Source organism: Hemicordylus capensis, chromosome 2 (genome assembly GCF_027244095.1).
Source record: "Hemicordylus capensis ecotype Gifberg chromosome 2, rHemCap1.1.pri, whole genome shotgun sequence".
Classification (NCBI taxonomy): domain Eukaryota; kingdom Metazoa; phylum Chordata; class Lepidosauria; order Squamata; family Cordylidae; genus Hemicordylus; species Hemicordylus capensis.
Genome location: NC_069658.1, coordinates 427,979,741 through 427,992,475, shown reverse-complemented (window position 1 = coordinate 427,992,475; position 12,735 = coordinate 427,979,741). Strand labels below are relative to the sequence as shown.

The following is a 12,735-nucleotide window of genomic DNA, read 5'->3' as shown; positions in this document are numbered from 1 at the left end:
AACCTCGGGTGCAGAAGCAGCATCATGTTGTCCAGATTCTGCTGCTGTCTAAAACCAGAGTTGAAAGTAGGAAGTTCCTCCCTCTCTCCTTCTCGATTGGCTTCCATGGCTTTCCTTCATGCGAAGGAGGAAGCCTGCAATTTCTTGCCCCTTGCAGTCTCCCAGACTGGAGATTGGCATCATCTGGGAGTGCGGCGGGGGGAATGGGGGCAAACTGTGGGTCCACTGGACCTGTGGTTCGTCGTTATGTGTGAAAGCATCCAGTTGCCTAATACAGGGTAAAACTAGACATTTCTGTGAGGGTTTTTTTCTTTTAAAAAAATATAGCAGCTTAGGATCTGAAACAGGACACAGTATGGGGGAGAGTTTAACATTTTATCCCCATATTGTTTGGTGTATTAAAATCCCCCACTTGTTGCTATTTGCCCCAAGAGGATTAAAAACCACCCACTATGGGTGCAAATAGCAGCTTGAGGGGGGAGGGCACTTTCATCATAAAAATGGTGAGTTAATGCCCTGCACCACAATCCCACCTAGATTGGGGGCCCTGTAGCAGTGATTTTTTTAAACATGAAACTATGGGTACATGTCCATATATACTTATGCAGTCCTTTAAAAGGAAAAATGCAATGCTAAGATGCCCACACCCCTGCAGCAAAGATTAACCACTGTTCTTTGGACAGGCAACAAGACTTCTTCTGTAGATTTTAATGATTATCAGGTTGCTGAAATAGATGAGTGCCATGGTCCACATAAGGGGGAAATCACCCCTGTTGCTCCATAGAAATCATTGTCTATATACAGCCACGGTGGGGGAAGGAAATACAATGCATTCCTCTACATCTCCCTTCTTGGCAAGCTAAGGCTTCAATTTCATGTGCTGCCTGTAGATATTGCTTGTTGTCACCTGTCCAAGGACAGATTGAATCCAGCTCAAAATTACCCACAGGGACATGCCATTTGAAGTTACAGATCACTTCCCTTGATACAGCCCAATATGGTGTTGCAAATTAGCCCTCATCAGTCAGAGTCATCCTCTCTATGAAGGATGAATACATCTATTTTCTCAACTAATCAGCCCCAGGTGTCTGCATTTGGAAACCACCACTGGATTATCAAGCCCTAGCTTAATGCTGGGCATGACTGATTGAACTGCAGCTCCTGATATACCACTTGGTTCGATTTTTATTCCATCGTCCTCCGACATACATCCTGTATGTTGTATCCGCACAACAATCCTGTATCCTCACAACAATCCTGTAAGGCAAGTTAGGTTGAGAAAGAGAGAAGCTCTTCTCATGATCCATGAGAAGAGCTTCTGCCAGGTCTCCTTAGCCCACTCTCCCCGCAGACGATCCCGCCCAGAGTCCTGGACAGCTGGATCGGCCACCCACACAATTGCCAGCTCCGTAACAGAGCAAAGAGGGATGGCAGGGACTGGGGGCCAGCTGGCCCCCAGAAGTTCCAGGATGCCCCGTGCAAATCCTGGAGAGACCCCCAAACCCAGGAGGCTGCTTGCAGACTCCCAGTCGGGGGTCTACTTGTGTGTTGCCGTGTGCCACGGTGACACACGTGCAACAAAATGAGGTTAACGGAGCGCTCACTCTGTTAACCTCATTTAAGGGGAGGGTGTTTTAGGCAGGCAAGCCGCCTTGGGACCACCGGGTTCTCTGTGAGCCTGGTGGTTCCCATGATCAACGGAAAGCAGGCTAAGCTCCCTTAGCCCGCTTTCCATTGATCATGGGAATAGCCTCAGAGAGTGGCTGGTCCAACATCACTCCGTGAGCTTCATGCCTTAGCAAGGATTTGAATTGAGGTCTCCTCTGCTCTAATTCAACAATCTAACCACTACACTACAAAGAAGGCATAATCACAACTGCCCATGACCTCACCGGCTACTGTGAGGTAGAAGGTGTTTCTCACAAACAGGGACCTTTGGGTACAGTGGGCACAAATTTTTGGTTTTTAGTTTCTTTACAAAATGTACATACCACTTTCCAACTTGAGCTCCCATTGTGGTGTGTAAACAATCACATGAAAATAATTCAAATATCAGAATAACCCAACAAAGTTATCTAAAAACACTGGTCGGCATCCTGACTAAGCGTCTGCTTAGCAAGAGGCATCTCCAGTGCTGAGGGCTTCCTGAGCTCCATAGTGCCTACCACACAAGGGGTTTGTGTAGTGATCAGCCTCCCCTCCCACTAAAGAGCTAACAGGGAGTGAAACCTTGTCTCGACTGACAGCTGGTGAACTCCAGGGCAGCCAATCAGTACACCAGGTGGGTGGGACCTAGAGAGTGGTTGCTGGGAATTCTTGAATCAAGAAGGATGGTCTTTGTTGGAGAGAAGCACATGCGAAAAGACTTAGTGAGGGGCATGGAGTTTTTGCTCCCTCATGGTAGGAGCTAGCATGTAGATTTCTCTCATGGAATAACTCTGTAGATCCTTGAAAGACAGGATTGCAGGAAGCTTGATTCTCATCAGGTGTTGGGTGAGTTCAAGGAAAAAGGAATACAGTATAGGAACAGTTTGTTAGTCGGGTTTTGCATTAGAAACGTATATTTCTCTCTCTGTGTGTTGAATATTCCTGATACTGTTCTATTATTGTTTACCTGTGACTTAATTAAAATAAGATACACTAGCCTATGCTCAACCCACTAAAAGCATTGCAAAGGACTCTGTACACTTTTAAGTGTGCCTAAATGCAACCTGACACTAAGACAACCTATTTTTGTAACCTACTAAGTATTTTTGAATGTATTAGCCAGTGTGGTGCAGTGGTTAGAATGTTGGACTAGGACTGGGGAGACCTGAGTTCAAATCTCCATTTAGCCATGAAACTCACTGGGTGACTCTGGGCTAGTTGCATATATCTCACCCTAGCCTACCTCATGCAGTTGTTGTGAGGACAAACATAACCATGTACACCACTCTGGGCTCCTTGAAGAAAGAGCAGGATTTAAATGTAATAAATAAATAAATAAATAAATAAATAAATAAATAAATAAATAAATAAATAAATAAATAAATAAATAAAAGCCTCAGACAGAAGCAGTCTGTAGTTCTTGAATAAAACTGGGGCTCTTTTTTTGTTCTTTTCTTTTTACAAGCCTCTCAGAGTTGGGTTTTAACTCAAGAAAAAGGGAGGGTGGAAATGGGACTTTTCTGGTGCAAAAGCATCCTCAAGCACTCAGCAGCTATCAGTTTTTCTTATCCCTTGTAAGCTTACACGTGGAAGGTTTTTTTGTATTTGCCAAATACCCAGTTACAGAGGGACCTTGGATTAAAGCACCCAATCCACTGGTCCAGTTTTCTACAAGTTTTAGGGTGCTTGGTGGCAGAATTTTAAATCTACCGGAAATATAGAAAGGTTTTATGAGAAGCCCACCCAGGCAGCTCAGCAGGGATGACCTGGCACTTTTCTTCCCTCACGTGAGCTATCTCTGAGACAAAGGCTTTAATCCGCTACAGCGTGTGTCTGCAATTTTTGCTGATCTCGTTTTCTCTTGGAAGTGCCCTGTACTGTTCGAAAATATGCCCCTGAGAGTTGCACATTTTTACTTTCAACGCTTTCCTAATCTCATACCAGGTAAGTCTGAAGAATTTCAAGTGTACAAATATTGTCCCATAACAAGGCAAAGAGAAAAACGATGCATAAGAAACAAGGCAGAAAAGGAATACAAAAAGTGATAGGCGAATCAGGTGTATTGTATACAGCTCTGCCATGCCATCACAAAAAGGATATAAGGAGACAGGAAACCCATACTGTATATGAAAAGCGAAGAAAAATAACCATGCCTTCCATACAAGAAGAAATGGACAAGATTTATTTTTTTAAGTGTGGGAGGATGAGGCAAGTTGACCAATGTACCACATGTAAAATCTTGAAGGATCAGGGGACGTTTGTGTGCTGATTTTCACAATGATGAAAGCACCAGATGAACATAAGATGCTCAAGTTTTAAAAGAGGATAACATTTTAATACTGACGTGGCATGCAACTGATTACTGGAACCCACTATAGTCTCCAACAATATAACCTGATTCATAAAAGGACTAAAGGGAGGATCAAGGAAGGACTATTAACTAACTTGGACGATCAAATCATGGATCCTCTTTCTATGGAGTTCCCCCAAAGTTTGAATTGAATGACAGGGACTACTTTATTAGTAGCCTGTGTGCTGTACTTAAGGGATGGTGGTTGTGTTGGGAACTTGCTGCTCTGCACATATAGGGTTCCTAATCTGAGGGTACCTCTGAGTGTGTGTTCAAGGAAGGGTTCACCATAGCTTGGTGGCAAGAATACATGCTTTGAATGCAGGAAGTACCAGTTTCAATCCCTAGCATCTTCATAAATAACCTCAAGCACAGCTAGGAAAGAATGCTGCTCAAGGCTTTGGGAAACTGCAGCGAGGCAGAACAGGTGAGACTGGACTAGATGGACCAGTGGCACAACTCAGCATAAGGCAGCTTCATACGCTCACATATCCAAAACTGACCATTTTCATAAACAGGCTAATGATTAATTCTGGGTAGCACAAGCAAGCTTTTTGTGATTTCCTTTTCCTTTTTTTTTTAGTTCAGAAAAAGAAAGCTGTTGAGCCGTTAACATTAATTTTTAAAGACTTAAATAAGTGCATTTTTAATCAAGCACATGCATGAACTTCTGAAAGCAAACAAACCTCAATATCTTTGTGAGAGACATTTCTATGGCATCCTAGCTATGTCTGTCACTCTTGTGCATGATTCCCATGACTGGAGACATATGGAAAGGGGTTGAAAAAACAGTCCATAGACGACATTTGCTTCCTAACAATTCATAAAAATGAAATCCTCCTTCCAGATGTTTACAGTTCATAGGAACACTGGAGAGCAGATTGTGTGCAGGAGCTGTTGATTTTGGCTGCAGTTGCGCTCCCTGTTAGGCTGTTTATCCCACTGACTGGAGTGGAGGTAGCCTAACTGGGTTGAGAAGTAAGGCCTTTACAGATTTCTGTGTGCATTCAGTCATGGAACTCCCATGAGAATTCCCCCATGTCTGTAAATAATGGCTGATATCTGCACCAATGTGGCACTAATGCAAACACATTGAACTAGTGCAAGACTGTTGCACTAGCTAGGTCTGCTGAGCTGAGAGCTTGCGTTCCAGACTAGTGTTGTGCTGGTGCAACAGGGTGTGCTTGCACAAACTGTGGCACACCTCCTGCTGTGAAACATCTTATAAGGCCATATATGTTGTAAGGAACGATGCAAAGCCGTCTGCCATTCTTGATGAGCAAGCAAAATGCTTGCAGAAGCAGACCAAGAGCAGAGGAGTTTGATCAACTTTGAGAATCTGCTCAGCAACATGGCATTCTTATGCAGGTGCATCGTTTGTTGCACTAGTGCAGTGCTAGTCAGCATGTCAGTCAATGTCTTATCAATCAGACTTTTAAAGATTGACATGCAAGACCACCTCCTGCAGATTAAGTTCCTCTCACACACTTTTCAACCACCCTAATTCAGGAGAGTGACTACAGAGTGTATAAGGGTGGACTCTTTTACTTATCCTTTCAGAGTGTGCTTATGCATAACATTGGGATTCTAGTCCATGCTAGTAAATGTCATTGTAAGGCTGGGGGAGAGCAGTTAAGTTACTCTACAATTAAACTGTATGCAATTATTATTATTATTATTACATTTATATCCCACTCTTCCTCCAAGGAGCCCAGAGCGGTGTACTACATACTTGAGTTTCTCTTTTCACAACAACCCTGTGAAGTAGGTTAGGCTGAGAGAGAAGTTACTGGCCCAGAGTCACCCAGCTAGTTTTATGGCTGAATGGGGATTTGAACTCGGGTCTCCCCAGTCCTAGTTTAGCACTCTAACCACTACACCACGCTGGCTCTTATGCATTAGGCTGCTGTAATGAAACCTATGTACATGTAACTGAAGTAAATGCATATCTTTCCCTGTTGATCTCTGCCTCGACTTTCCTCATCTGTGGCAAATTTTAAATTGTAGGCTCCTTGGGACAGAGACCTGCTCTCTTATACTCCATATACTGCCATGCACAGTACTGCTTTATAATTATCGTCATCAACATCATCATCATCATTTTACATGTATAGTATGCTCTTAGAAATGCTAAAAGAGGTATAATAATTAAGATGATAGTTATTAGGCACTTTACACTCATACACACATTTGCTCAAAAATGTTCATATATACTTTTCTGCCCCAATATATTCCTCAATGCTCATTCCTCTGCTAACTGGACAAAGAAGGATCTTTTAAGGTGATGGTTCTCATATATTTATATAAGATAATATATAGCAGGGGGAGAACAACTGTCCCTATTCAGCCCTGTTTAGCCTCTCACATTGATGGTTGCTGCTGTATCCCTTCCATTTCTGTTTAGACTGTGACTGCGTTCACACAGTCACAACAATCCTGAATAAAGAGTTAACCATGATCGCTGAGCCCTGCAGGACTGATATAGATAGATAGATAGATAGATAGATAGATAGATAGATAGATAGATAGTACTGTCTCAAATTCTCCTATAAGGAGACCTTGGTTATCACATTCCAGAGACATGTGCATGGTCAGATATCAAGCACTTTCTCCATTAAGGAAAAGCCACTTAGTAAAACTAGACATTCGTTCTTGGCAGAATTGCTGTAGCTCTGAGCTACATATATTACATTAGCAAACAACTTCTTGCTAGCTACTCTTCTTGCCTTGCTCCTCTACAATGCAGCCAGCCTTTTCACATATTTACCTTGCCACTGGTACAAGGTTACAGCTACTGTCGGGCTAGAGAAGTAAAGCAGTGAACTGGACAATCAGGACCACTTGATCCTGAACAGCAGATTGCTTCTTTCTTTATTAGCAATGGATTAGCCTGGGACCACCTGGGTCCCCCCATTCTATCACCCATTTTTAAAAATCCATATCATGGTAACTAAAAAAACCCGTAGAAATGTGTGGTCTGTGCCCACTGAAGTCTCAGGAGGTCTTTACTACCCTGCACAGCTCCCTGTCCAGGGCATAAGCTTTCCCCTCTTGCCTCCGGGTCACTTACCAGAGACAAGAGGTAAAGGTAGAGGAATTTAGGTAAAGGTAAAGTTGTGCCGTTGAGTTGGTATCAACTCCTGGTGACCACAGAACCCTGTGGCTGTCTTTGGTAGAATACAGGAAGGGTTTACCATTGCCATCTCCCATGCAGTATGAGATGATGCCTTTCAGCATCTTCCTATATCGCTGCTGCCCGATATAGGTGTTTCCCATAGTCTGGGGAACATACCAGCGGAGATTCGAACCAGCAACCTTTCACTAGGTTAGTAACTTCCCCGCTGTGCCATTATTTAGACACACACATTAAAAATGTCATGTGAATTGTGTGAGCACCTGTTTGTCACCTGTGTGAGAAACAGGTGCTCTCAAACAAAGGCATCCCACAGGCACATTTGTCTAGGGGCCAGGAAGGGTTGCAGCTTCCTTTTAAGCACAGACTGCTGCTAAGTAGAAAAACCAAATATGGGTTGAGAATAGGCGTCTACCATGGAAAGGAGAGTGGGTTTCTCATCTGGTTGTGACTGGGGATGATGGGATCTGTAGTCCACCTACAGCTGGATAGCCTCAGGTCTGTTACCCCTTCCCTAGGGATATCATCAACCTTACCCTGGTCCAGGGTCGGTGGTGGCTAATACCCATTGGGCCTGGTGGGATGGAGGGCAGGACAGCTAAAAGTAAAATGAGCCAGAGGTAATACGTGGATCCATGGCTGAAAAATCAGAAACAAACACAAGCTCCCCTTATAACTGTGAGGGTAGAGGATGGGATCGATTGGGGGACTCTTGGATGGCGGAGAAGCAACACCCCACCTGACTTTTCTGAGGAGCGCCCCCCCCCCCCACCGCCCAGGGTATCAGACCAAACATGGTATTTCTGAACCTAGGCTTACACCTATCCTTGAGAAAGCCTTATTTATGCTGTGAATACATTATCATATCTATGTACTCCATGGTAATTAATCCCAAATGATCATCCATGGCACTGAACTCGGCTATGAATGGAGTTTGGAGCCCACACTTCCTGCCCCTTAGCTTTTAAGCCTGGATTTCACCTTACTGGCAGAGAATGGTCTGGGTTGTTCAGAGATTTCAGGCTTCACTAATGATTTCCTGCATTGAAGAGTCAGGAATCTGGATTATGTACCCTCTTGGCAAGTATGACAGGCTGTTCAAAGAGGGCAATTCACGCAAATTATGTCCCACACATACCCTTCTCTTCCCCGCCAAATCCTCTAACTGCTTATAGATAGAATTCTCAGCTCCTACCCTCCACCCACACCCCCCCGCACGGGTCCCTGCCTTGAAAGGATGCATGGCAGGCGGACATTCAACAGGTGGAGTTTTCCTCATGGTGGAGTCCAGAGATGAGCAAAGCCTCCCTTGTTGAATTTCTAGAGACCTGAAGTATTGTGCAACTTGGCACGAAGAATTTGTGCAGCATGGGCACAAAGAAGTGCGGGAGAAGAGGTGCCCCCTATAAAAAGAAAAATCCATGCGATGAAACGAGTTTGAAACTTTCTGCTCCCTCTTTCACGCGCCCACCGGCCAACGTGTTTGTTTTTTGCCCATTTCACCCTCCGCCCCCCGCCCGCCCCCGCAACTGCGTGTCAAGGTCTAGCCAACCTACCTGGTGGAGACCTCCGACGCGCGTTGTCTCCGCGGGATAGCAGGCCAGGCTAACGCCCGTGCGGATAACAAAGGCTGCCTCGCAGAAAGATAGCGAAGGGCTCCGACGGGTTGCCGCGGCTGCTGCTGCCGCCGCTTCTCTCTGGCTGAGCGCCTTCCTGGCTCCCAGGTGGACGGATTCCCAGAGCGCAGCAGCCTCGTTGCGCTGGAGGAGAAACAGGCGCGCCTGAAGGAAGAGGAAGCGCAGAGAGAGACACTCGCCTCCAGTTCCCGCCACTTTAATAAGGCGCTGGCTGCCGCTGCGGGGGGGTCGGAGGAGGGCGCGAGGGAGGGGGGATGGTGGAGGAAGGCTCTAGGGAGGATGGCACCACTCACGCCCACGCCCGTCTACACAGACATCAGCCTTCTCCCCCCCCCCACCGCATACACGCAAAGGACCCCACACAGACGCACACGCACAAAACCCAGAGACGCCGCCACCAACCTCAACACGTCAAGGAATGGAATTCACCTGTACAGCATCTCCCCTCTGCCTGCTACGCCACACACCTTCCCCACTGCCTTGCCACCCAAAGGCTGGATTAAGGTCTCGCTCATGAAGCCCTATATGGAAACCCTCACTCCCACAAACCGGACTCTTAGACCCCATATAGATGTCACGCATGAAAACATATATACACACACAACGCTGGTCCAACAAGTGTCATACTGAACACAGGTACAGCAATACACTTCCTGCACCATGCATTTATTTTTATTTTTACATTGATATCCCGCACGTCCTCCAAGGAGCCCAGAGCGGTGTACATGGTTATGTTTATCCTCACAACAACCCTGTGAGGTAGGTTAGGCTGAAAGAGACGTGACTGGCTTGGGGGGCCTGTTCTACTACAACGTTGACAGATATTTATATACCGCCCTTCAACCAAAGTTCTCAAAGCGGTTTACATAGAAAAATAAGTAATAAATAAGCAAAGATGGTCCCCTGTCCCAAAGGGCTCACAATCTAACATAAGGCAGATACCAGCAACAGCCACTAGGCATGATGTGCTGGGTTTGGATCGGGCCAGTTGCCCTCCGCCTTCTAAATATAAGAGAATCACCACTTGAAAAGGCATCTCTTTGCTCATTTAGCAGGGATACCAAGGTTCACTTTTAAAATGCACTCAGGTACAGTCATTCACACAAGAACATGCACAAGTAAACAGACATCTGTATATTCTTAGAGCATAATGTCTGAATAGGGCTACATTCCTGCCCCTTGCTTCTCTCTCAGAGACACACAACTTGCAGATTTCACAGCTGCCATGTAAAGTGCTTTGGAGCCTTTCTCTTGTTGCTGGTGTGTCAGTGTGAAGGACAGAAGTGGATCTCTTACATACACGGGTTTGTTTTATAACTGATGGATTACTCAGTAGGAAGCTCGCTTCACAAACATCTTTCACCTTCCTATTCTGTTTTGATTCACCTTTGAAGAATAGTAGCATTATCTCTGAAGATCACTGTTAGTCCTTCAGCCACTGTTGTTTTATAGAGTTGTACATATGTATTTGGGAAAGATTTTTTTGTTTTCCCGTTTTCACACTTCACAAAAGGGTCTCTTTGTTCGCAGTTTAAAGCTGTGTCACAGCCCCCCTTGTGTGATCCTCTTCTTGTTACATGGCACTTGGGCACCTGCAGCATGCCTATCTCCTTCACCTCTGGACCCTCTCTAGTGAAACTTCTCCATCCTGTCTTCATTTTCACCAGCCTGTTTATCTCCCTACCCACTTTTTGCAAAAGGACACATATGCACCCCACTGCTGGTGTGGAGAGCAATTTCATCTTAAACAAGACTGAGAAGGTAGAATGATGCTACATCAAAATATAGTGTCATTCAGGAGACTTGGCAGGGGGTGGGGGGATGATGGCCACCAGCCACTGGCTGCTGGAAAGAGTAGTGGTGGTGAGTTTTACCCCATTCAGCTCCCCTCACCAAATATTTGATTGAGATTTCAGCGCCCCCTACCACCTGCCCATCCAGGCCCAAAGTTATTGCCATTGGAGGGGTGATGCTGCACAACTTGTCGAAGGAAGTAATATGCACATCAACAAGTGAGGAAAGACTTGCGAGTGAGCATTAAAGACATTGCAAATGCAGCTGTGTGAGCCCGGCCATGATAGAAACATGCATTGATCTCTCCCAGCCACACTTTACACATAACTGTCTCGCACCACACACATTACTCCCTCAGTGTTTCTCCCTATGTGTCACTCACATACATACACACATATTATTTTTTCTGTATTTCACATCTACCCACTCACACTGTCGCTGTCATGTGCCATTCACACACAAATGGAGTCTGTCACACTTGTCAGCAGTACAATCACTCTAATGAATCTTTTATGCACCAATTCCATGCGCTTCAACTGTTCCTGCTTCCCAGGGAGAGTCCTTGGTCTTTGATTCCTGCCCCTCATCAAACACTGTCCCTATTTTTAGCATTTTCTGGGGGAAATCCTGGGATGTCTTTGAAAAGATCTTAGCATGTACTCAAAGAGGACTTTAAGTATCCGTGTCCTCCCATGAGCCTCTGGCAGTTCAATATTTGTATGGAGGAAAGATGCATCTGGACTCCAGTGCACATGTATGAGGACAAAATGCCAGCACATTGGCTTCCCTTCCCCCCTCCATCTTCAAGCAATACAGAGTTCTGAGTGGGTCCAAGCTACAGCAGCTGTTCTGTAAGAAGTATTAGCCATTCCACTGTGAGTTTATTTATGATTTATTTGTTTTAAAAATTAACAACCTGTCTTTCTTACAAACTTCAAGGCGGCTAAAAGATTAAACAGTCTTTGTTCCATTTTTTAAAAGAAAATAGTTGTGGATTGTTTGCTAACCCACCTTGCCTCAGAACAGGGATGTGCAATTTGATTCATGCATGAATCGATTCGTGCCGAATTGAGGCGATTCACATGATTCTGAAATGAATTGAATCACCCTTAAAATAAAGCGTCTGGTTCTCATTAGAATAGGATTAACCTCAATTTGACACAAATCGATTTGCGTGATTTGAGTGGCCATTTTGGCAGGCCTTCCGCTTTGCTGAATGGTTTTCTGGCACTGGCTTCTGATTGTCTTGAGATCTCCTTGCTTCTTGGTTGGCTTGTTGTTATTAAAATCAAGTGTTGTCTTGGGCAATTGTGCCCCCATTGGCTGGGGGGGAGACAGGAAGGAGGGAGGGGGAACAAAAAAATGAAAGAATTTCAAAATGTCTTCAAAGGGCCTGGCATGCCCTTTGTGTGCCCTTGAGTGTGCCCTTGAGGAAGATACATTGTGTACCCTTAGTGTGCCTTTGAGGAGGATACATCAGAAGAGGAGGAAGGACGGAGTCAAGGAAGGCTTGATTTTGTGCTTTTCTCTGCAATGAGTATAATAAGTTGTGCTGTTGCTGCTATATTGTTTTGCTGGATCTCAAAGGCAGAATGTGGGTGCCTTCCTTCCTGCCTTCCTTGAGTCGTGGTTTGGTTTGTGTTGTGGCATTGGACAGTGGCAGCTCAGAGCGCGCACTCTCTCTGTAATATATGCTTAGTGAGTACTGTAAGATGAGCTCCATGTGTGGTCGTGAGAGACTAACTTGTGCTTCATTCATTGCTCTCCTCTGCTCTGCATTCTGCATTCTACATTGCAAAGTGTACTCAGTCCAAATGTGGCTGAAGACATTGCTGTAGTTGAGCTTATGGCTATGCTTGCTGCTGCTAAGGGTGCTGCTATGGCAGCTGTTGCAATGCTGGAAATCAAGGACGGAGTCATAATTGTGTGAGAAAGAGCAACTTGTGCCAATGATGTTATTGCAGGACAGGCATTGTGGCTGGCAGTGGATTCTGAGGCAGTGCTTATTTTTTGGCCATCTTTGGACTGTGTGTTTGGCAAAATCTGTTGTTTTGTGTTGGGAGGACTGTGTGTGCTTCCGTACTGCAGTGTTGTCTTTCAAGGCAGGGTTGCAAAATGTGTGCTCTGCATTCTGCTGGTTTTACCCATAGGGAGCAATGGGGAACTTGAATCAC

At 45.1% G+C, this 12,735-nt stretch overlaps 1 protein-coding gene across 2 annotated transcripts in view; it reads right to left on the bottom strand.

Moving 5' to 3' along the window:
• TAC3 (tachykinin precursor 3) overlaps positions 1-8,978 on the bottom strand; it is a 40,840-nt gene extending 31,862 nt beyond the window's left edge. Inside the window, exon 1 of one of the 2 annotated variants that reach the window (XM_053289589.1) lies at positions 8,687-8,978. The gene's annotated coding sequence lies outside the window, so the exon portion shown is untranslated. The remainder of the gene's footprint in view (positions 1-8,686) is intronic. The other variant, XM_053289588.1, reaches the window with a different exon arrangement.
• Positions 8,979-12,735: the final 3,757 nt, after the last annotated feature.